Genomic DNA, 24258 nt, shown 5'->3' with positions numbered 1-24258 from the left:
ACGCAGGTCCACAAACAACCCAACAGGGAACTCATTTTTATCAAGAGCTGTATGAATCGAGTTAAGCATACTAATAAGTGCATCGTTAGTGCTTTTTTTGGGTCTGAAGCCATATTGGCAAGGGCTAAGTATATTGAGTTTGGCTAGATATGAGTAAAGCTGCTTATAGATTAGTTTTTCAAAAATTTTTGACAAGTTTGGCAGGATAGATATAGGTCTGTAGTTGTTAACATCTGTGAGATTACCACATTTGTGGACAGGCGTTACTCTCGCTTTTTTTAGAATATCTGGGAAGGTTTGGAGTTCAAGTGACTTGTTGAAGAGCAAAGCAATAGCAGGGGCTAAAGATCTGGAGGCTTTTTTGTAAATTAAAGTTGGTATCTCCTCAAGGGCACCAGACTTGGTTTTAAGGGAAAGGATTATCTCATTGACGTCAGTGGAATTAATAGGCTTTAGGTACAGAGACTGTGGATAGTTACCTGAAAGATAGTCATTAATGTCTGTACTGGAAGATGGAATATCATTTGCAAGAGATGAACCAATGGAAGAGAAGAACCTATTGAACTCAGTAGCAGAATCAGAGGCTGAAAGCTGACCATCGTTATTAGTCAGGAGAGTCGGTTTGTTATTTAAAGACTTCTTTGATCCCAATATTTGAGAAATTGTTCTCCAAGTTTGTTTAATGTTGCTCTTTATTTGGGTAAATTTATCTTCGTAGTATTTAGTTTTGGCTCGTCTAATTATCTTAGACAGCAATAATGAGTAATTCTTTGAGAATTCTTTGGAGACAATTCCTAACCTATACTTCTTCTCAAGGTCATGTTTTTTATTAATAGATTTAAGTATTCCCTTTGTAAGCCAGGGATTGTTAAGCCTTTTGGTTGTGACTTGTTTTGTAAGCATAGGACAGTGGGTATTATAAAGGCTAAGAGTTTTTTGAAGAAAAGATTGTACTGCAAGGTTGATGTCCACTATGTTACCTAACTCGGACTCCCAGTTGACATTATCAGCAGCAGTTATAAAATTGTCTATAGCAGTTTCATTGTGTAGTCTAAAACGTATCACTCTTGACTCAAGAGGTGGTTTGCTAATGTTAGTTAAGAGAAATGTGGGGTAATGATCTGTAGTGCTATCGGTGATTATACCTGAAGTAAGCGGAGAGGTTATGTTTGTCCAGATGTGATCGAGCGTCGTGGCAGTGCTATCAGGTGACTAGGTGACTTAAATGGGGATTTCGATGTGGATTCAATATATAACTTATTTAAGAATATTCTAAACAAAGCACAGGAACGTAGTATACCATACAAATTGAATAGATCGAATACTAATGACCCAAAGTGGATAACAAAGAATTTGAAGAACCTTATAGGTAAAAAGAGAGCTTGGTACAAAAGGATTAAAAATGGGGAGGTCACTTTAGAACAGGAATTCGTACAACTGGTTAGAAATGTTAAAAAAGAGATAAGGAAAGCAAAAAGAAACTATGAAGTTCGCATAGCAGGGCAAGCAAAGACAAATCCTAAAGGGTTTTTTCAGTTATATCGTACTAAGACTAGGGAAAGGATAGGTCCATTAAAAACTGAGACAGGTCAAATAACAGATAGTGATGAAGAGATGAGTAGTATTTTTAATAAATATTTTGTATCTGTATTTACTAAAGAGGAACTTAACAATATGCCTTCAGCCGAACAGGTCTGTGTGGGTGGGGACGAGGACAGGTTGACGAGTTTAACAGTTACCAGGGAGGATGTTCTTAAACAAATAGTAAAACTCAAACCAAACAAAACCCCAGGGCCGGATGAAGTGTTTGCCAGGGTGCTTAAAGAATGCAAAGAGGAGCTTTGTGACCCACTGTCAACCATATTTAATAAATCAATAGAGTCAGGCAGAGTGCCAGAGTTTTGGAAAGTTGCTAATGTGATACCAGTTTTTAAGAAAGGAGATAGATCACTTGCGTCTAACTATCGACCAATTAGCCTAACGTCTATTGTGGGAAAGTTTCTCGAATCTATAATAGCAAATAAAATTCGTCTTCATCTTGAAAAACATAAATTAATAATTGAGTCGCAACATGGTTTTATAAATGGCCGTTCATGTTTAACAAATTTGTTATCTTTTTATTCTAGCATTGTTGAGGCAGTTGATAGTGGTAAGGATTGCGATGTTGTATACCTTGACTTTAGCAAAGCTTTTGATACAGTGCCACATGAAAGACTGATTAAAAAGATAGAGTCTCATGGTATTGGGGGTGCTATATTAAGCTGGATTAGGGCATGGCTATACCAAAGGAAACAGAGAGTTAGTATAAATGGAATCAAGTCAGAGTGGGAAAATGTTGTAAGTGGAGTGCCTCAAGGCTCTGTCCTGGGACCTCTGTTGTTTATAATATATATAAATGATTTAGATTCAGGTTTGAACATAAGAACATAAGAACATAAGAACAAAGGTAACTGCAGAAGGCCTATTGGCCCATACGAGGCAGCTCCTATTCTATAACCACCCAATCCCACTCATATACTTGTCCAACCCGTGCTTGAAACAATCGAGGGACCCCACCTCCACAATGTTACGCGGCAATTGGTTCCACAAATCAACAACCCTGTTACTGAACCAGTATTTACCCAAGTCTTTCCTAAATCTAAACTTATCCAATTTATATCCATTGTTTCGTGTTCTGTCCTGTGTTGATACTTTTAATACCCTATTAATATCCCCCCGGTTATGTCCATTCATCCACTTGTAAACCTCTATCATGTCACCCCTAACTCTTCGCCTTTCCAGTGAATGCAACTTAAGCTTTGTTAATCTTTCTTCATATGAAAGATTTCTAATTTGGGGAATTAACTTAGTCATCCTACGCTGGACACGTTCAAGTGAATTTATATCCATTCTATAATATGGCGACCAAAACTGAACTGCATAATCTAAATGGGGCCTGACTAGAGCAAGATATAGCTTGAGAACCACACCAGGTGTCTTGTTACTAACGCTGCGATTAATAAATCCAAGTGTCCGATTTGCCTTATTACGAACATTTATGCATTGATCGTTTTGTTTTAAATTCTTACTAATCATAACTCCCAGATCCCTTTCGCAACATTTGCAAATTTGCCGATGATACGAAAATCGGTAGGGAAATTAATTCGGAGGAGGACTCACTATCACTTCAAGTTGATCTAGATAGGGTTTTGAAATGGTCAAAGGATTGGCAGATGCAGTTTAATGCTGATAAATGTAAAGTTCTGAGGTTAGGTAATGATGATAGAGTTACAAGATACGAGCTAGATGGTGTTGTGATTGCGAAGTCGGATTGCGAAAGGGATCTGGGAGTTATGATTAGTAAGAATTTAAAACAAAAGGATCAATGCATAAATGTTCGTAATAAGGCAAATCGGACACTTGGATTTATTAATCGCAGCGTTAGTAACAAGACACCTGGTGTGGTTCTCAAGCTATATCTTGCTCTAGTTAGGCCCCATTTAGATTATGCAGTTCAGTTTTGGTCGCCATATTATAGAATGGATATAAATTCACTTGAACGTGTCCAGCGTAGGATGACTAAGTTAATTCCCCTAATTAGAAATCTTTCATATGAAGAAAGATTAACAAAGCTTAAGTTGCATTCACTGGAAAGGCGAAGAGTTAGGGGTGACATGATAGAGGTTTACAAGTGGATGAATGGACATAACCGGGGGGATATTAATAGGGTATTAAAAGTATCAACACAGGACAGAACACGAAACAATGGGTATAAATTGGATAAGTTTAGATTTAGGAAAGACTTGGGTAAATACTGGTTCAGTAACAGGGTTGTTGATTTGTGGAACCAATTGCCGCGTAACATTGTGGAGGTGGGGTCCCTCGATTGTTTCAAGCACGGGTTGGACAAGTATATGAGTGGGATTGGGTGGTTATAGAATAGGAGCTGCCTCGTATGGGCCAATAGGCCTTCTGCAGTTACCTTTGTTCTTATGTTCTTATGTTCTTATCAGTGATTCTAGTAGGTCTAGTGATTAAGGGTATGAGGAAGCAGGAATTCATACAGTTGAGGAAGCTAACAGCAGTGGGGTGTTCAGGCTCGCAGAGGTCAATATTAAAGTCCCCTGCGATAATTAGGTGGTTTTTGTTCAGTCTGTTATCAAGTATTAGATTTCTAAGGTTTGAGTTGAATTCGGACACATCAGTGTTAGGAATTCTATAAACTGCACCCACAGTCAGGACAGACTCGGCACCATTGACTCTGAAGCTGGCGAAGATATACTCCCCATAGCAGTCTCTGGTTCTAATTTCTTTTAAGCATGTTAGTTCTTGGTGGTAGTAAAGAGCAGTGCCACCACCTCTCTGAATTTGACGACAGTTGTGAATTGCTGAGTAGTTAGGCATGTTAAAGAGCTGAGTAGTATCCTCTTTCAACCATGTTTCAGTAAGTATAATAAAAGAGAATTTGTTTTTGTTTTTTGAATTTGAATTTGGCTTTGGTATAGCCATGCCCTAATCCAGCTTAATATAGCACCCCCAATACCATGAGCCTCTATCTTTTTAATAAGTCTTTCATGTGGCACTGTATCAAAAGCTTTGCTAAAGTCAATTCAAGGTACACAACATCGCAATCCTTACCACTATCAACTGCCTCAACAATGCTAGAATAAAAAGATAACAAATTTGTTAAACATGAACGGCCATTTATAAAACCATGTTGCGACTCGATTATTAATTTATGTTTTTCAAGATGAAGACGAATTTTATTTGCTATTATATATTCGAGTAATTTTCCCACAATAGACGTTAGGCTAATTGGTCGATAGTTAGACGCAAGTGATCTATCTCCTTTCTTAAAAACTGGTATCACATTAGCAACTTTCCAAAACTCTGGCACTCTGCCTGACTTTATTGATTTATTAAATATGGTTGACAGTGGGTCACAAAGCTCCTCTTTGCATTCTTTAAGCACATAAGAACATAAGAACAAAGGCAACTGCAGAAGGCCCACTGGCCCACACGAGGCAGCTCCCATTCTATAACCACCCAATCCCACTCATATACTTGTCCAACCCGTGCTTGAAACAATCGAGGGACCCCACCTCCACAATGTTACGCGGCAATTGGTTCCACAAATCAACAACCCTGTTACTGAACCAGTATTTACCCAAGTCTTTCCTAAATCTAAACTTATCCAATTTATACCCATTGTTTCGTGTTCTGTCCTGTGTTGATACTTTTAATACCCTATTAATATCCCCCCGGTTATGTCCATTCATCCACTTGTAAACCTCTATCATGTCACCCCTAACTCTTCGCCTTTCCAGTGAATGCAACTTAAGCTTTGTTAATCTTTCTTCATATGAAAGATTTCTAATTTGGGGAATTAACTTAGTCATCCTACGCTGGACACGTTCAAGTGAATTTATATCCATTCTATAATATGGCGACCAAAACTGAACTGCATAATCTAAATGGGGCCTAACTAGAGCAAGATATAGCTTGAGAACCACACCAGGTGTCTTGTTACTAACGCTGCGATTAATAAATCCAAGTGTCCGATTTGCCTTATTACGAACATTTATGCATTGATCCTTTTGTTTTAAATTCTTACTAATCATAACTCCCAGATCCCTTTCGCAATCCGACTTCGCAATCACAACACCATCTAGCTCGTATCTTGTAACTCTATCATCATTACCTAACCTCAGAACTTTACATTTATCAGCATTAAACTGCATCTGCCAATCCTTTGACCATTTCAAAACCCTATCTAGATCAACTTGAAGTGATAGTGAGTCCTCCTCCGAATTAATTTCCCTACCGATTTTCGTATCATCGGCAAATTTGCAAATGTTGCTACTCAAACCTGAATCTAAATCATTTATATATATTATAAACAACAGAGGACCCAGGACAGAGCCTTGAGGCACTCCACTTACAACATTTTCCCACTCTGACTTGATTCCATTTATACTAACTCTCTGTTTCCTTTGGTATAGCCATGCCCTAATCCAGCTTAATATAGCACCCCCAATACCATGAGACTCTATCTTTTTAATCAGTCTTTCATGTGGCACTGTATCAAAAGCTTTGCTAAAGTCAAGGTATACAACATCGCAATCCTTACCACTATCAACTGCCTCAACAATGCTAGAATAAAAAGATAACAAATTTGTTAAACATGAACGGCCATTTATAAAACCATGTTGCGACTCAATTATTAATTTATGTTTTTCAAGATGAAGACGAATTTTATTTGCTATTATAGATTCGAGTAACTTTCCCACAATAGACGTTAGGCTAATTGGTCGATAGTTAGACGCAAGTGATCTATCTCCTTTCTTAAAAACTGGTATCACATTAGCAACTTTCCAAAACTCTGGCACTCTGCCTGACTCTATTGATTTATTAAATATGGTTGACAGTGGGTCACAAAGCTCCTCTTTGCATTCTTTAATCACCCTGGCAAACACTTCATCCGGCCCTGGGGATTTGTTTGGTTTGAGTTTTACTATTTGTTTAAGAACATCCTCCCTGGTAACTATTAAACTCGTCAACCTGTCCTCGTCCCCACCCACATAGACTTGTTCGGCTGAAGGCATATTGTTAAGTTCCTCTTTAGTAAATACAGATACAAAATATTTATTAAAAATACTACTCATCTCTTCATCACTATCTGTTATTTGACCTGTCTCAGTTTTTAATGGACCTATCCTTTCCCTAGTCTTAGTACGATATAACTGAAAAAACCCTTTAGGATTTGTCTTTGCTTGCCCTGGCAAACACTTCATCCGGCCCTGGGGATTTGTTTGGTTTGAGTTTTACTATTTGTTTAAGAACATCCTCCCTGGTAACTGTTAAACTCGTCAACCTGTCCTCGTCCCCACCCACACAGACTTGTTCGGCTGAAGGCATATTGTTAAGTTCCTCTTTAGTAAATACAGATACAAAATATTTATTAAAAATACTACTCATCTCTTCATCACTATCTGTTATTTGACCTGTCTCAGTTTTTAATGGACCTATCCTTTCCCTAGTCTTAGTACGATATAACTGAAAAAACCCTTTAGCATTTGTCTTTGCTTGCCCTGCTATGCGAACTTCATAGTTTCTTTTTGCTTTCCTTATCTCTTTTTTTTAACATTTCTAACCAGTTGTACGAATTCCTGTTCTAAAGTGACCTCCCCATTTTTAATCCTTTTGTACCAACAATCCTTAGTAGAAGTCTAAGAAATAAAATTAACGAATTAAATGCTCTTGTCTGCACAGAAAAAAAATAGATATTATTGCACTTACGAAACGTAGATGAATGTAGAAAAGAGAGAACTATTAGCTGAATATAAAATAAATGGATTTAAACTATTTCACACAGATAGATATATTAGACGAGGAGGGGGAGTAGCCATATGTTAGGGACAATTTGAAATGTAGTCTCAAAGAGGGAATCAAAACTGAGCCACACACAAACTATTTGGATAGAATTAAACGAAAAAGCAAATAATATTATAATAGGAGTTATATATAAGCCACCAAATTTAGACAGTATGGAAGCAAAGCATCTATGGAATGAAATATCTAGAGCATCTAGATCTAACAGTATTTGTCATGGCTGACTTTAATTTTAGTGGAATAAACTGGGTGAACAAAACAGGGAATAGTGAAGCAGAAGATTTTCTATAATTAATTGACGATTGCTTTCTTACGCAACACATTAAGGAATCAATGCTGGAAAATAATATTTTAGATTTAGTGTTAACTAACAGGGAAACACAAATTAATAAGAACATAAGAACATAAGAACAAAGGTAACTGCAGAAGGCCTATTGGCCCATACGAGGCAGCTCCTATTCTATAACCACCCAATCCCACTCATATACTTGTCCAACCCGCGCTTGAAACAATCGAGGGACCCCACCTCCACCACGTTACGCGGCAATTGGTTCCACAAATCAACAACCCTGTTACTGAACCAGTATTTACCCAAGTCTTTCCTAAATCTAAACTTATCCAATTTATACCCATTGTTTCGTGTTCTGTCTTGTGTTGATACTTTTAATACCCTATTAATATCCCCTTTGTTATGTCCATTCACCCACTTGTAAACCTCTATCATGTCGCCCCTAACTCTTCGCCTTTCCAGTGAATGCAACTTAAGCTTTGTTAATCTTTCTTCATATGAAAGATTTCTAATTTGGGGAATTAACTTAGTCATCCTACGCTGGACACGTTCAAGTGAATTTATATCCATTCTATAATATGGCGACCAAAACTGAACTGCATAATCTAAATGGGGCCTAACTAGAGCAAGATATAGCTTGAGAACCACACCAGGTGTCTTGTTACTAACGCTGCGATTAATAAATCCAAGTGTCCGTTTTGCCTTATTACGAACATTTATGCATTGATCCTTTTGTTTTAAATTCTTACTAATCATAACTCCCAGATCCCTTTCGCAATCCGACTTCGCAATCACAACACCATCTAGCTCGTATCTTGTAACTCTATCATCATTACCTAACCTCAGAACTTTACATTTATCAGCATTAAACTGCATCTGCCAATCCTTTGACCATTTCAAAACCCTATCTAGATCAACTTGAAGTGATAGTGAGTCCTCCTCCGAATTAATTTCCCTACCGATTTTCGTATCATCGGCAAATTTGCAAATGTTGCTACTCAAACCTGAATCTAAATCATTTATATATATTATAAACAACAGAGGACCCAGGACAGAGCCTTGAGGCACTCCACTTACAACATTTTCCCACTCTGACTTGATTCCATTTATACTAACTCTCTGTTTCCTTTGGTATAGCCATGCCCTAATCCAGCTTAATATAGCACCCCCAATACCATGAGACTCTATCTTTTTAATCAGTCTTTCATGTGGCACTGTATCAAAAGCTTTGCTAAAGTCAAGGTATACAACATCGCAATCCTTACCACTATCAACTGCCTCAACAATGCTAGAATAAAAAGATAACAAATTTGTTAAACATGAACGGCCATTTATAAAACCATGTTGCGACTCAATTATTAATTTATGTTTTTCAAGATGAAGACGAATTTTATTTGCTATTATAGATTCGAGTAACTTTCCCACAATAGACGTTAGGCTAATTGGTCGATAGTTAGACGCAAGTGATCTATCTCCTTTCTTAAAAACTGGTATCACATTAGCAACTTTCCAAAACTCTGGCACTCTGCCTGACTCTATTGATTTATTAAATATGGTTGACAGTGGGTCACAAAGCTCCTCTTTGCATTCTTTAATCACCCTGGCAAACACTTCATCCGGCCCTGGGGATTTGTTTGGTTTGAGTTTTACTATTTGTTTAAGAACATCCTCCCTGGTAACTATTAAACTCGTCAACCTGTCCTCGTCCCCACCCACATAGACTTGTTCGGCTGAAGGCATATTGTTAAGTTCCTCTTTAGTAAATACAGATACAAAATATTTATTAAAAATACTACTCATCTCTTCATCACTATCTGTTATTTGACCTGTCTCAGTTTTTAATGGACCTATCCTTTCCCTAGTCTTAGTACGATATAACTGAAAAAACCCTTTAGGATTTGTCTTTGCTTGCCCTGGCAAACACTTCATCCGGCCCTGGGGATTTGTTTGGTTTGAGTTTTACTATTTGTTTAAGAACATCCTCCCTGGTAACTGTTAAACTCGTCAACCTGTCCTCGTCCCCACCCACACAGACTTGTTCGGCTGAAGGCATATTGTTAAGTTCCTCTTTAGTAAATACAGATACAAAATATTTATTAAAAATACTACTCATCTCTTCATCACTATCTGTTATTTGACCTGTCTCAGTTTTTAATGGACCTATCCTTTCCCTAGTCTTAGTACGATATAACTGAAAAAACCCTTTAGCATTTGTCTTTGCTTGCCCTGCTATGCGAACTTCATAGTTTCTTTTTGCTTTCCTTATCTCTTTTTTTTAACATTTCTAACCAGTTGTACGAATTCCTGTTCTAAAGTGACCTCCCCATTTTTAATCCTTTTGTACCAACAATCCTTAGTAGAAGTCTAAGAAATAAAATTAACGAATTAAATGCTCTTGTCTGCACAGAAAAAAAATAGATATTATTGCACTTACGAAACGTAGATGAATGTAGAAAAGAGAGAACTATTAGCTGAATATAAAATAAATGGATTTAAACTATTTCACACAGATAGATATATTAGACGAGGAGGGGGAGTAGCCATATGTTAGGGACAATTTGAAATGTAGTCTCAAAGAGGGAATCAAAACTGAGCCACACACAAACTATTTGGATAGAATTAAACGAAAAAGCAAATAATATTATAATAGGAGTTATATATAAGCCACCAAATTTAGACAGTATGGAAGCAAAGCATCTATGGAATGAAATATCTAGAGCATCTAGATCTAACAGTATTTGTCATGGCTGACTTTAATTTTAGTGGAATAAACTGGGTGAACAAAACAGGGAATAGTGAAGCAGAAGATTTTCTATAATTAATTGACGATTGCTTTCTTACGCAACACATTAAGGAATCAATGCTGGAAAATAATATTTTAGATTTAGTGTTAACTAACAGGGAAACACAAATTAATAAGAACATAAGAACATAAGAACAAAGGTAACTGCAGAAGGCCTATTGGCCCATACGAGGCAGCTCCTATTCTATAACCACCCAATCCCACTCATATACTTGTCCAACCCGCGCTTGAAACAATCGAGGGACCCCACCTCCACCACGTTACGCGGCAATTGGTTCCACAAATCAACAACCCTGTTACTGAACCAGTATTTACCCAAGTCTTTCCTAAATCTAAACTTATCCAATTTATACCCATTGTTTCGTGTTCTGTCTTGTGTTGATACTTTTAATACCCTATTAATATCCCCTTTGTTATGTCCATTCACCCACTTGTAAACCTCTATCATGTCGCCCCTAACTCTTCGCCTTTCCAGTGAATGCAACTTAAGCTTTGTTAATCTTTCTTCATATGAAAGATTTCTAATTTGGGGAATTAACTTAGTCATCCTACGCTGGACACGTTCAAGTGAATTTATATCCATTCTATAATATGGCGACCAAAACTGAACTGCATAATCTAAATGGGGCCTAACTAGAGCAAGATATAGCTTGAGAACCACACCAGGTGTCTTGTTACTAACGCTGCGATTAATAAATCCAAGTGTCCGTTTTGCCTTATTACGAACATTTATGCATTGATCCTTTTGTTTTAAATTCTTACTAATCATAACTCCCAGATCCCTTTCGCAATCCGACTTCGCAATCACAACACCATCTAGCTCGTATCTTGTAACTCTATCATCATTACCTAACCTCAGAACTTTACATTTATCAGCATTAAACTGCATCTGCCAATCCTTTGACCATTTCAAAACCCTATCTAGATCAACTTGAAGTGATAGTGAGTCCTCCTCCGAATTAATTTCCCTACCGATTTTCGTATCATCGGCAAATTTGCAAATGTTGCTACTCAAACCTGAATCTAAATCATTTATATATATTATAAACAACAGAGGTCCCAGGACAGAGCCTTGAGGCACTCCACTTACAACATTTTCCCACTCTGACTTGATTCCATTTATACTAACTCTCTGTTTCCTTTGGTATAGCCATGCCCTAATCCAGCTTAATATAGCACCCCCAATACCATGAGACTCTATTTTTTTAATCAGTCTTTCATGTGGCACTGTATCAAAAGCTTTGCTAAAGTCAAGGTATACAACATCGCAATCCTTACCACTATCAACTGCCTCAACAATGCTAGAATAAAAAGATAACAAATTTGTTAAACATGAACGGCCATTTATAAAACCATGTTGCGACTCAATTATTAATTTATGTTTTTCAAGATGAAGACGAATTTTATTTGCTATTATAGATTCGAGTAACTTTCCCACAATAGACGTTAGGCTAATTGGTCGATAGTTAGACGCAAGTGATCTATCTCCTTTCTTAAAAACTGGTATCACATTAGCAACTTTCCAAAACTCTGGCACTCTGACTGACTCTACTGATTTATTAAATATGGTTGACAGTGGGTCACAAAGCTCCTCTTTGCATTCTTTAAGCACCCTAGCAAACACTTCATCCGGCCCTGGGGATTTGTTTGGTTTGAGTTTTACTATTTGTTTAAGAACATCCTCCCTGGTAACTGCTAAACTCGTCAACCTGTCCTCGTCCCCACCCACATAGACTTGTTCGGCTGAAGGCATATTGTTAAGTTCCTCTTTAGTAAATACAGATACAAAATATTTATTAAAAATACTACTCATCTCTTCATCACTATCTGTTATTTGACCTGTCTCAGTTTTTAATGGACCTATCCTTTCCCTAGTCTTAGTACGATATAACTGAAAAACCCTTTAGGATTTGTCTTTGCTTGCCCTGCTATGCGAACTTCATAGTTTCTTTTTGCTTTCCTTATCTCTTTTTTAACATTTCTAACCAGTTGTACGAATTCCTGTTCTAAAGTGACCTCCCCATTTTTAATCCTTTTGTACCAAGCTCTCTTTTTACCTATAAGGTTCTTCAAATTCTTTGTTATCCACTTTGGGTCATTAGTATACGATCTATTCAATTTGTATGGTATACTACGTTCCTGTGCTTTGTTTAGAATATTCTTAAATAAGTTATATATTGAATCCACATCGAAATCCCCATTTAAGTCACCTATCGCTGGGTTCATGTCTCGCTCCAAGACCGGCCCACACCCCATACCCAAGCCTTTCCAATCAATTTGACCCAAAAAATTTCTTAGGCTATTAAAATCAGCTTTTCGAAAATCTGGCACTTTAACAGAATTTTCTCCTACTGGTCTATTCCATTCTATGCTAAATCTGATTTCTTTGTGATCACTGCTCCCTAGCTCACTCCCTATTTCGATGTCATTAATTTGCGTTTCCCTGTTAGTTAACACTAAATCTAAAATATTATTTTCCCGTGTTGGTTCCTTAATGTGTTGCGTAAGAAAGCAATCGTCAATTAATTCTAGAAAATCTTCTGCTTCACTATTCCCTGTTTTGTTCAACCAGTTTATTCCGCTAAAATTAAAGTCACCCATGACATAAATACTGTTAGATCTAGATGCTCTAGATATTTCATCCCATAGATGCTTTGCTTCCATTCTGTCTAAATTTGGTGGCCTATATATTACTCCTATTATAATATTATTAGCTTTTTCGTTTAATTCAATCCAAATAGTTTCTGTGTGTGGCTCTGTTTTGATTCCCTCTTTGAGACTACATTTCAAATTGTCCCTAACATATATGGCTACTCCACCTCCTCGTCTAATATATCTATCTGTGTGAAATAGTTTAAATCCATATATTTGATATTCAGCTAATAGTTCTCTATTTTCTACATTCATCCACGTTTCGGTAAGTGCAATAATATCTATTTTTTCTGTGCAGACAAGAGCATTTAATTCGTTAATTTTATTTCTTAGACTTCTACTGTTAGTGTAATATACCCTAAGTGAATTGTTATTTTGCGGACCTTCTCTTTCCCTGATCGTTTTGCCAATTCCTTTCTCCCACAAACACATACTTTTATTACCTCCTTCCTCCAAATCAATTCCCATACCTCTATCTACTAACAGTTTAAACCCAAACAAACACCTCTAACCACTTCTTCTAGCGAGTTCGCAACAGCAACAACCCCAGCTCTCGATAGATGCACCCCATCACGAGCATACATTTCATTTCTTCCATAGAAGTGTTCCCAGTTGTCTATGAAAGATATTGCATTTGATTTGCAATATCTTTCCAGCCGGCAATTGACACCAAGTGCCCTCGATATCCATTCATTTCCCACTCCCTTTCTTGGAAGAATGCCACATATGATCGGGATTCCTCCCTTGCTCCTAACTAACTCTATGGCTGTTTTATACCTCTGAATCAGTTCCTCACTCCTGACTCGACCAACATCATTTCCTCCCACGCTAATGCAAATAATGGGATTGTTCCCATTACCAGCCATAATATCATTCATGTTATTTATAATATCACCAATGCCAGCTCCGGGATAGCAAACCCTTAACCTGTTCCCCCTATCTCTAGCACAAAACGTTCTATCCAAATACCTTATCTGGGAATCTCCCACAACTAATGTTTGCTTAGGTACTTCCTTTACTTTCTGACATCGAAATAACATCGAAATAGGGAGTGAGCTAGGGAACAGTGATCACAAAGTAATTAGATTTAGCATAGAATGGAATAGACCTGTAGGAGAAAATTGTTAAAGTCCCAGATTTTCGAAAAGCTGATTTTAATAGCCTAAGAAATTTTTTGGGCCAAATAGACTGGAAAGTCTTGGGTATGGGGTGTGGGCCGGTCTTGGAGCGAGACATGAACCCAGCGATAGGTGACGTAAAAGGGGATTTCGATGTGGATTTAATATATAACTTATTTAAGAATATTCTAAACAAAGCACAGGAACGTAGTATACCATACAAATTGAATAGATCGAATACTAATGACCCAAAGTGGATAACAAATAATTTAAAGAACCTTATAGGTAAAAAGAGAGCTTGGTACAAAAGAATTAAGAATGGGGAAGTCAGGTTAGAACAGGAATTCATACAACTGCCTAGAAATGTTAAAAAAAGAGATTAGGAAAGCAAAAAGAAACTATGAAGTTCGCATAGCAGTGCAAGCAAGGTCAAATCCTAAAGGGTTTTTTTCAGTTATATCGAACTAAGACTAGGGAAAGGATAGGTCCATTAAAATCTGAGACAGGTCAAATAACGGATAATGACAAGGAGATGAGTAGTATTTTTAACAAATATTTTATATCTGTATTTTTAATACAGATATAAACCCAATAAACCAGTTTAAACCCAAACAAACACCTTTAACCACTGGTTCCAACGAGTTCGCAACAGCAACAACCCCAGCCCTCGATAGATGCATCCCATCACGAGCATAAGAACATAAGAACAAAGGCAACTGCAGAAGGCCTGTTGGCCCATATGAGGCAGCTCCTATTTATAACCACCCAATCCCACTCATATACTTGTCCAGCCCGCGCTTGAAACAATCGAGGGACCCCACCTCCAGCACGTTACGCGGTAATTGGTTCCACAAATCAACAACCCTGTTACTGAACCAGTATTTACCCAAGTCTTTCCTAAATCTAAACTTATCCAATTTATACCCATTGTTTCGTGTTCTGTCTTGTGTTGATACTTTTAATACCCTATTAATATCCCCTTTGTTATGTCCATTCACCCACTTGTAAACCTCTATTATGTCACCCCTAACTCTTCACCTTTCCAGTGAATGCAATTTAAGCTTTGTTAATCTTTCTTCATATGAAAGATTTCTAATTTGAGGAATTAACTTAGTCATCCTACGCTGGACACGTTCAAGTGAATTTATATCCATTCTATAATATGGCGACCAAAACTGAACTGCATAATCTAAATGGGGCCTAACTAGAGCAAGATATAGCTTGAGAACCACACCAGGTGTCTTGTTACATAAGAACATAAGAACAAAGGTAACTGCAGAAGGCCTATTGGCCCATACGAGGCAGCTCCTATTCTATAACCACCCAATCCCACTCATATACTTGTCCAACCCGTGCTTGAAACAATCGAGGGACCCCACCTCCACAATGTTACGCGGCAATTGGTTCCACAAATCAACAACCCTGTTACTGAACCAGTATTTACCCAAGTCTTTCCTAAATCTAAACTTATCCAATTTATATCCATTGTTTCGTGTTCTGTCCTGTGTTGATACTTTTAATACCCTATTAATATCCCCTTTGTTATGTCCATTCACCCACTTGTAAACCTCTATCATGTCGCCCCTAACTCTTCGCCTTTCCAGTGAATGCAACTTAAGCTTTGTTAATCTTTCTTCATATGAAAGATTTCTAATTTGGGGAATTAACTTAGTCATCCTACGCTGGACACGTTCAAGTGAATTTATATCCATTCTATAATATGGCGACCAAAACTGAACTGCATAATCTAAATGGGGCCTAACTAGAGCAAGATATAGCTTGAGAACCACACCAGGTGTCTTGTTACTAACGCTGCGATTAATAAATCCAAGTGTCCGTTTTGCCTTATTACGAACATTTATGCATTGATCCTTTTGTTTTAAATTCTTACTAATCATAACTCCCAGATCCCTTTCGCAATCCGACTTCGCAATCACAACACCATCTAGCTCGTATCTTGTAACTCTATCATCATTACCTAACCTCAGAACTTTACATTTATCAGCATTAAACTGCATCTGCCAATCCTTTGACCATTTCAAAACCCTATCTAGATCAACTTGAAGTGATAGTGAGTCCTCCTCCGAATTAATTTCCCTACCGATTTTCGTATCATCGGCAAATTTGCAAATGTTGCTACTCAAACCTGAATCTAAATCATTTATATATATTATAAACAACAGAGGTCCCAGGACAGAGCCTACTATCGCTTCGATTAATAAATCCCAGTGTCCTATTCGCCTTATTACGAACATTCATGCATTGATCCTTTTTGTTTTAAATTCTTACTAATCATAACTCCCAGATCCCTTTCGCAATCCGACTTCGCAATCTCAACACCATCTAGCTCGTATCTTAACTATCATCATTACCTAGCCTCAGAACTTTACATTTATCAGCATTAAACTGCATCTGCCAATCCTTTGACCATTTCAAAACCCTATCTAGATCAACTTGAGGTGATAGCGAGTCTTCCTCCGAATTAATTTCCCTACCGATTTTCGTATCATCGGCAAATTTGCAAATGTTGCTACTCAAACCCGATTCTAAATAATTTATATATATTATAAACAACAGAGGGCCCAGGACAGAGCCCTGAGGTACTCCACTAACAACATTATCCCACTGACTTTACCCCATTTATACTAACTCTGTTTCCTTTGGAATAGCCATGCCCTAATTCAACTTAATATAGCACCCCCAATACCATGAGCCTCTATCTTTTTAATCAGTCTTCATGTGGCTAAAGTCAAGGTACACAACATCACAATCCTTACCACTTTCAACTGCCTCAACTATGCTGGAGTAAAAAGATAACAAATTTGTTAAAAATGAACGGCCATTTGTAAAACCATGTTGCGACTCATTTATTAATTTATTTTTTCAAGATGAAGACGAATTGAATTTGCAATTATCGATTCAAGTAACTGTCCCACAATAGACGTTAGGTTAATTGGCCGATAGTTAGACGCAAGTGATCTATCTCCTTTCTTAAAAACTGCTATCACATTAGCAACTTGATTCCTGGCTGCGCAGAGGGGGCAGATGTCGAGCTCTGGCTGTCAGTGGTCGTTTGCCGTTGCTGAGTGGCGGTTGCTGTGGGGGGGAAGGGGGGTGTGGAGCTCCCGCTGGTCGGGGCCCCACCTGCCAGTATGGACGGGTCTGGTACTAGCCGTGTCAGAAGAATAGACACAGTGCGGCTGGATTTTTCTGCTGATGTGGATTGGCCCGTTGATAGAAGTTGCCCTCCTCGACGTCCTCCGTGTTGACGTCCCCGAGCTCCTGGGCCTAGAGAAGTTGTCGCCCGCCCGTGTTGCGCTGTCGTTCGCCAAGTCAAATGTATACCGGGAGTTTGTAGCCCGCTGGAATGGCCGCACGCTTCCTCTTCCGGATTCGGCTGTGTCTGTAGAGATCTCGGATCCCTGGGGGCCCTTGACGTTTGTGAGTATTCACGGCGTGCCGGTGACCTTCCCCGAGGCGGCCCTCATGGCCTTATTTACGCGGTTTGGGTATTTGGTGAAGCACCGGTTCAACATTTTGAGTGCGGGCCGACTGAAGGGGGTCCGGCTGGGTTCACGCACGCTTGTCATGCGGCTCACAAGCCCTATACCATCCAGGGTCTCATATCGTGGGCTGTCTCTGAGGACCTTCTATCAGGGGCAGACCCGGACGTGTTTCCGGTGTGGTGCCGAGGGCCACGTCGCGGCCGGTTGTGACGCTCCTCATACAGATGCCCCTTCAGTTTTCCTAGAGGATGATTTTCCTCGCTTATCTGTGCGTGTGGACTCCCCAGCGGATTCTCGCTCTGTGCAGGTGCCTGGTGTGGATCCTGCGGCGGTTCCGGATGTCGATACGTCTGGACCAGATGTGTCTGCCCCGCCGGTGAGCTCGGGGGACCTGGGGGCGCCTGTTTCGGACCTTCATCGCTCGATGACTGTGGACGTGCATCCGCATCCGATGACCTTGGGGGATGCTGTAGGGGTGGTGCCTGAGTCTCCTGCTGGAGGCCGTGTGCCTCCCGGGGCTGACGGTGCGGTGGTATGTGTGTCTCCGCCCACGTCTTCTGCCTCGTCGCCTCTGGGAGTTTCCTCGTTGACGAGTACCTCTTCTATTCAGCAGGTTCCGTCGCCATCCCTGGATACCTCACGTGTGCTGACGTCTTCCCTTCCGCCTGTTGTGTCTCTTCCTTCTCCGACTCCGGTCTCCGTTCTTAGTGGTGGCTTTTTGCCCGGCGTTGTTGAGGCTGCTGTTCTGCGTGAACGTGCTGCCCCGATTTTGGGGCCGCCTGTCGATGGTTCTTCTGGGACACCGCTTGTTGGGGGTGACAGCTCCGACGATCAGCAGCCTCTGTTTAAGCGCCGTCGCTCGGCTCGGGGTGCGTCACCTCGCCGGTCGTGGGCGGAGGAGCGGGATGAAATGGAGGATGATGATGTGGCCGACGCTGTGTTGCCTTCTGAGTTGGATGCTGTGCCTCCCTCCTGCTGGTGGCAACCCTCAGTGGGCTGTTGCCCCTGGTAAGAGCGACCTTGTGGTGGTGTTGACGAAGGATGTGAAGCGGGGGGCCTCTGCTCCTGTTCCGGTTGGTGGGGGCTCTAGGGCCCTTGCGGAGCCACCCTCCGCGGGTCTCGGTGCGGTTCCTGACACCGAACGGTGTGCACGCCCTAGTGAGCGGGCCGGTGTGCGGCCTGCAGTGCAGTCAGATGTGCTTCCAGTGTGCGCCCGTGTGCCCAGCGTCCTCGGGGGAAACCTGTCCCTTTTGTCGTCTCGACCGGAGAGGTGCTCGACGGAGCTACGGCAACTGTGACTTTTCAGTGTACCGACTCAGTGCGTCCTGTTCCCTGGTGCCCTTCTACCATCTGGGTTCCAAGTGCGCAGTGTTTTGTCTCGGGTGTGCCGAATTCAATGCCTCGGCCTACTGCGACTCCTGGGTGTCCGATTTCTGACGGTCTCCAACTTGTTTGGGAGGCTTATTGTTTACGGTTTCCTGCTCGGGAGTACCCGGAGAAGTATGAGTGATTGGTTTATTGGTGTTTGGTTTCTGTCTGTGTTGTGCGTGATGATTCCCGGTGCCTGCATGCACAGGTGGGTGACCTTGTCTGTGCGTGTGGGTGTTGTGGGTATTGTTCTTGCCCCTGCATGGCTTGTTTGCTTGTATGTTTTGTGCTATGCACTTGTGTGTGTTTGTGTTGTGTTTTATGTTATTTGTGTCGTGATATTTATTTGTAACATTGTTTTTTTTTTTTTTTTTTGTGTGTGTGTGTGTGTGTGTGTGTGTGTGTGTGTGTACTCACCTAATTGTGCTTGCGGGGGTTGAGCTCTGGCTCTTTGGTCCCTTTGGTCCCTCTTTGGTCTTTGGTGTGTGTGTGTGTGTGTGCGTGTGTGACCTCCAGTGCCCGTTTCGGGGTTTTCTCATTGTGCCTTATTTTGTGTGTTTTCTTTCTTGGTTTTTGTTGTGTATGTTTCGTTTGCATCCGTGTTTTCGCACTTTGTTATGTTTGTCCTGTATGTATGATTTGTTTTCTATTGTCTGGTTTGTATATTGTGTATTTCTTTTATAAAAATCTAATTTTGTATATGTATGCGTGTCTGGTGTATTCTGTGTATGGTTGTTGTGTCTTTCCATGTCCGTATGCGTCCGTTTGTTGTATGTCCATTATTATGTTTAACTTTGTATTCGGTCTTATGTCCCTGGAGTTTCTAGGGTCTTGTACTGCAATGTTCTTTTATGCCTGTGTTTCTACTTATACTTTGTTGTTATGTTCTTGTTCTTCTGTTCATGTCTTGTATATTGTGCTATACTTTGTATATTTCTTTTATAAAAATAAAAAAAAAAACATTAGGAACTTTCCATAACTCTGGCACTCTGCCTGACTATTGGTTTATTAAATATGGTAGACAGTGGCTCGGAAAGCTCCTCTTTGCATTCTTTAAGGTAAGAATTGAATTTACACTTTAAATTAACTGTTCTTATTTTCTACAACTTCCATTATAAACAAGCTTCTAAAGAGGTCGTCCAGTGAATCACTATGTAATGGGACCAGGGGTATCGACTCTTGTCCATTATTCCTAGGTTGGTATAATGTTGACCATTATGTTCAGGCAATAAGAGACGTCAACACACACACACACACACACACACACAGTCAGCTGGTGGCTGCCTCCCTCACTGGTTCAAGGCCAGAGGCACTAACATTTCTCACCCAATAATATTGTTTGTGGTGTTATTACACTATCTGCACATTACCACAGTAATCTTAGACATCATCTGATATCATGGTTGTTGTATTTAGGGCATATTCTACTGCTTTATTCCTTGAAATTATCCTCATTGTGCTTCAGTGAATCAATATATAACCCTGGAATGTTATTCTAATGTACCTAGTAATCCTTGTTTCATTATTGTGTGTTATTCTAATCTGCTTTCGTCAAAATTTCTTGCAATGTACCTGTAATTTTTCAATTTTACTGTAATTATTCTACTTAAAATTATCTTTACCTATAGGGGTAATGATGTTGGGCGAGTTAGGAGTGAGGAACTAATACAGAGATTCAGGACAGCCATTGAATTAGTTAGGAGCAAGGGAGGAATCCCGATCGTATGTGGCATTCTTCCAAGAAAGGGAGTGGGAAATGAATGGATGTCGAGGGCACTTGGTGTCAATTGCCGGCTGGAAAGATATTGCAAATCAAATGCAATATCTTTCATAGACAACTGGGAACGCTCCTATGGAAGAAATGAAATGTATGCTCGTGATGGGGTGCATCTATCGAGGGCTGGGGTTGTTGCTGTTGCCAACTCGTTGGAACCAGTGGTTAGAGGTGTTTGTTTGGGTTTAAACTGTTAGTAGATAGTGGTATGGGAATTGATTTGGAGGAAGGAGGTAATAAAAGTATGTGTTCGTGGGAGAAAATAATTGGCAAAATGATCAGGGAAAGAAAAGGGCCTCAAAATAACAATTCACTTAGGATATATTACACTAACAGTAGAAGTCTAAGAAATAAAATTAAAGAATTTAATGCTCTTGTCTGCACAAAAAAAATAGATATTATTGCACTTACCGAAACGTGGATGAACGTAGAAAATAGAGAACTATTAGCTGAATATCAGAAAATGGATTTAAACTCTTTCACACAGATAACAAGACACCTGGTGTGGTTCTCAAGCTATATCTTGCTCTAGTTAGGCCCCATTTAGATTATGCAGTTCAGTTTTGGTCGCCATATTATAGAATGGATATAAATTCACTTGAACGTGTCCAGCGTAGGATGACTAAGTTAATTCCCCAAATTAGAAATCTTTCATATGAAGAAAGATTAACAAAGCTTAAGTTGCATTCACTGGAAAGGCGAAGAGTTAGGGGTGACATGATAGAGGTTTACAAGTGGATGAATGGACATAACCGTGGGGATATTAATAGGGTATTAAAAGTATCAACACAGGACAGAACACGAAACAATGGATATAAATTGGATAAGTTTAGATTTAGGAAAGACTTGGGTAAATACTGGTTCAGTAACAGGGTTGTTGATTTGTGGAACCAATTGCCGCGTAACATTGTGGAGGTGGGGTCCCTCGATTGTTTCAAGCACGGGTTGGACAAGTATATGAGTGGGATTGGGTGGTTATAGAATAGGAGCTGCCTCGTATGGGCCAATAGGCCTTCTGCAGTTACCTTTGTTCTTATGTTCTTATGTTCTTATAGATATATTAGACGAGGAGGGGGAGTAGCCATTTATGTTAGGGACAATTTGAAATGTAGTCTCAAAGAGGGAATCAAAACCGAGCCACACACAAACTATTTGGATAGAATTAAACGAAAAAGCAAATAATATTATAATAGGAGTTATATATAGGCCACCAAATTTAGACAGAATGGAAGCAAAGCATCTATGGAATGAAATATCTAGAGCATCTAGATCTAACAGTATTTATGTCATGGGTGACTTTAATTTTAGTGGAATAAACTGGGTGAACAAAACAGGGAATAGTGAAGCAGAAGATTTTCTAGAATTAGAACTAGAGACTGCTATGGGGAGTATATCTTCGCCAGCTTCAGAGTCTGTCCTGTCTGTGCGTGCAGTCTATAGAATTCCTAACACTGATGTGTCCGAATTCAACTCAAATCTTAGAAATCTAATACTTAATAACAGACTGAACAAAAACCACCTAATTATCGCAGGGGACTTTAATATTGACCTCTGCGAGCCAGAACACCCTACTGCTGTTAGCTTCCTCAACTGTATGAATTCCTGCTTCCTCATACCCGTAATCACTAGACCTACTAGAATCACTGATAGCATTGCCACGACTCTAGATCACATCTGGACAAACATAACCTCTCCGATTACTTCAGGTATAATCACCGATAGCACTACAGACCATTACCCCACATTTCTCTTAACTAACATTAGCAAACCACCTCTAGAGTCAAGAGATACGTTTTAGACTGCACAATGAAACTGCTATAGACAATTTTATAACTGCTGCTGATAATGAATTAACGATTGCTTTCTTACGCAACACATTAAGGAACCAACGCGGGAAAATAATATTTTAGATTTAGTGTTAACTAACAGGGAAACACAAATTAATGACATCGAAATAGGGAGTGAGCTAGGGAACAGTGATCACAAAGTAATCAGATTTAGCATAGAATGGAATAGACCTGTAGGAGAAAATTCTGGTAAAGTGCCAGATTTTCGAAAAGCTGATTTTAATAGCCTAAGAAATTTTTTGGGTCAAATAGATTGGAAACTCTTGGGTATGGGGTGTGGGCCGGTCTTAGAGCGAGACATGAACCCAGCGATAGGTGACGTAAAAGGGGATTTCGATGTGGATTTAATATATAACTTATTTAAGAATATTCTAAACAAAGCACAGGAACGTAGTATACCATACAAATTGAATAGATCGAATACTAATGACCCAAAGTGGATAACAAAGAATTTGAAGAACCTTATAGGTAAAAAGAGAGCTTGGTACAAAAGGATTAAGAATGGGGAAGTCAGGTTAGAACAGGAATTCATACAACTGGTTAGAAATGTTAAAAAGAGAGATTAGAAAGCAAAAAGAAACTATGAAGTTCGCATAGCAGAGCAAGCAAAGTCAAATCCTAAAGGTTTTTTTCAGTTATCGAACTAAGTCTAGGGAAAGGATATGTCCATTAAAATCTGAGACAGGTCAAATAACGGATAATGACAAGGAGATGAGTAGTATTTTTAACAAATATTTTATATCTGTATTTACTAAAGAAGAACTTAACAATATGCCTTCAGCCGAACAAGTCTATGTAGGTGGGGATGAGGACAGGTTGACGAGTTTAGCAGTTACCAGGGAGGATGTAATTAAACAATTAGAAAAACTAAAACCAAACAAATCCCCAGGGCCGGATGAAGTGTTTGCCAGGGTGCTTATAGAATGCAAAGAGGAGCTTTCCGAGCCACTGTCTACCATATTTAATAAATGAATAGAGTTATGTTAGGGACAATTTGAAATGTAGTCTCAAAGAGGGAATCAAAACAGAGCCACACACAGAAACTATTTGGATTGAATTAAACGAAAAAGCTAATAATATTATAATAGGAGTAATATATAGGCCACCAAATTTAGACAGAATGGAAGCAAAGCATCTATGGGATGAAATATCTAGAGCATCTAGATCTAACAGTATTTATGTCATGGGTGACTTTAATTTTAGCGGAATAAACTGGTTGAACAAAACAGGGAATAGTGAAGCAGAAGATTTTCTAGAATTAATTGACGATTGCTTTCTTACGCAACACATTAAGGAACCTACACGGGAAAATAATATTTTAGATTTAGTGTTAACTAACAGGGAAACGCAAATTAATGACATCGAAATAGGGAGTGAGCTAGGGAGCAGTGATCACAAAGAAATCAGATTTAGCATAGAATGGAATAGACCAGTAGGAGAAAATTCTGTTAAAGTGCCAGATTTTCGAAAAGCTGATTTTAATAGCCTAAGAAATTTTTTGGGTCAAATTGATTGGAAAGGCTTGGGTAT

General features: G+C 39.3%; 1 protein-coding gene across 2 annotated transcripts in view; it reads right to left on the bottom strand.

Moving 5' to 3' along the window:
* Positions 1–24258, bottom strand: part of LOC123762358 (uncharacterized) — a 64132-nt gene that overhangs the window by 7352 nt on the left and 32522 nt on the right. The gene's annotated exons all lie outside the window — the stretch shown is intronic.

The sequence above is a fragment of the Procambarus clarkii genome, chromosome 2 (assembly GCF_040958095.1).
Source record: "Procambarus clarkii isolate CNS0578487 chromosome 2, FALCON_Pclarkii_2.0, whole genome shotgun sequence".
Classification (NCBI taxonomy): Eukaryota; Metazoa; Arthropoda; class Malacostraca; order Decapoda; family Cambaridae; genus Procambarus; species Procambarus clarkii.
Note: the sequence above shows the minus strand (reverse complement) of the source record. Positions and strands in the feature narration are given on the sequence as shown.